Raw genomic sequence first — 2,027 nt, 5'->3', positions numbered from 1 at the left:
TTCTTATGCGGTCAACAAGGTCATGTTGTGAGAAATTGTAATCAACAGAACTTTCAGAATCTTCATCCTTTTATCATGGACAAATCTAAACCAATTCCAGTGGTTAAGGAGATTCTGAAACGACCAATGTCGTATGCTGATGATACTCATATCTTGTTCTCTGATGTGAATCCTCAGAAGGTGTTTCAGATCAATGAAACACACGGTCAAGTGAAACCAAAATTCATTCCAACTGAACCTTTATGTCAAAACAGGAATTCAAACATTGTTCAGGCAGCTTATTTAAGACGAAAGTCTAAGAAGCCAGTAACTTATTCACAAGTGGCTGAACAACAATTGAAATCTGTTAATGTTAATGATCAAAGAGAAAACCAAAAGGTGCCCAAGACTGAGGCCTGGGCTGCCTTTTTGAACTAATCACTTTTGTTTATGTGTAGGGTTCATCCAAGACCATTTCTGGTGAAAACTGGAACATGGATAGCGGGTGTTCTCGTCATATCACCGAAATCTCGACCTTTTAACCAACGTAAGAAATATTCAAGGTGGTTATGTAGCATTTGCTGGGAATTCTGGAGGCATGATCACACAAGAGGGTGATGTTTCAAATGGTCATATTACATTTGAAAAAGTAAATTATTGTGACAAGGTTGATCATAACTTATTGAGTGTATCGCAGATTTGTGATAAAAAGTACACTACAATATTTACTGACAAAGAGTGTCTTATCTTGAAACCGGGTTATGTGATTCCCGAGGACATGGTTATCATGCGATCACCTCGATCAAATGATATTTATGTCTTAAACATGAGTTCTAAGATATCAACATCAATCAAAACATGTTTTGTCTCGAAAGCAACCGAGAAAGACTCGATTCTTTGGCATCGAAGAATGGGTCACATTCATGTTAGAAAGATGAATTATTTAATGGCAAATGACTTAGTTGAGGGTGTCTCGCTAAAGAACTTTAAGTTATCTGATCACTGTGTTGCATGCACGAAGGGCAAACAGAAGAAGAAGACACATCCATCTAAGTTATTGAATTCCATTAATACTCCTCTTGAACGACTTCATATGGATTTGTTTGGTCCAGTGAATCGTGCGAGTATTTCTGGAGACTGGTATTGTCTTGTCGTGACAGATGATTATTCAAGATATTCATGGGTGTTATTTATGAGTTCAAAAGATCAAACACCTGTTTTGGTACAAAACCTTATTACTAAGATCGAATCACTGTACAAACAAAAGGTGAGGAGAATCCGAAGTGATAATGGTACTGAATTCAAGAACACTATTTTGGATTTCTTTTGTATTCAAAAGGGAATTCACCGAGAATATAGTGCACCTTATGTACCTCAACAAAACGGTGTTGCTGAAAGGAAAAATAGAACTCTGATTGAAGCTGCACGTACAATGCTTGCTGATTCAAAGCTTCCTATTCAATTTTGGAATGAAGCAGTGAACACAGCTTGTTATACACTTAATCGGGTTCTAACAGTTAAACGACTCAAGAAGACAAGCTATGAAATTTTAAATAATAGAAAACCTAGTTTAAAGTACCTGGAACCATTTGGGTGTCCGTGTACAATGTTGAAGAAGGATTCGGGTAAATTTGATGAAAAGGCTATCGAAGGATATTTCTTGGGCTATGCGTCTCCAAAGAAAAGAGTATTTAATTTTACATCTGGCTGTGTTGAAGAATGGTACCATGTGGACTGTCAAAAGTACACAACTCCTCCACAAGGGAAAGGTCCAGATTGGATGTTTGACTACGATAGTTTATTTAATTCGTTTAATCCTTCGACTGATCACATCGATGAAGATCTGGTTAGAGCTTACTTTGAAGAACAATTGAACATTCCAAGCTCTTCAAATACTAATGCAGATGAAGTTCAACCCGACGCTTCAATTGAAGATTCTCAAGTGGTTCCTCCAGTTGTTATTGATAGTGCCTCTACCTCTTCCGATGATGATCAAGCTGAGATTCAAGTTATCGATCTTGATTGTGATAATGTCTCATCTCCCGAGT

Source organism: Bidens hawaiensis, unplaced genomic scaffold (genome assembly GCF_021521415.1).
Source record: "Bidens hawaiensis isolate Kalapana, Puna unplaced genomic scaffold, B.hawaiensis_p1.1 tig00064640_1, whole genome shotgun sequence".
Lineage (NCBI taxonomy): Eukaryota > Viridiplantae > Streptophyta > Magnoliopsida > Asterales > Asteraceae > Bidens > Bidens hawaiensis.
The sequence above is the reverse complement of the archived record's forward strand: the minus strand, read 5'-3'. Positions refer to the sequence as shown.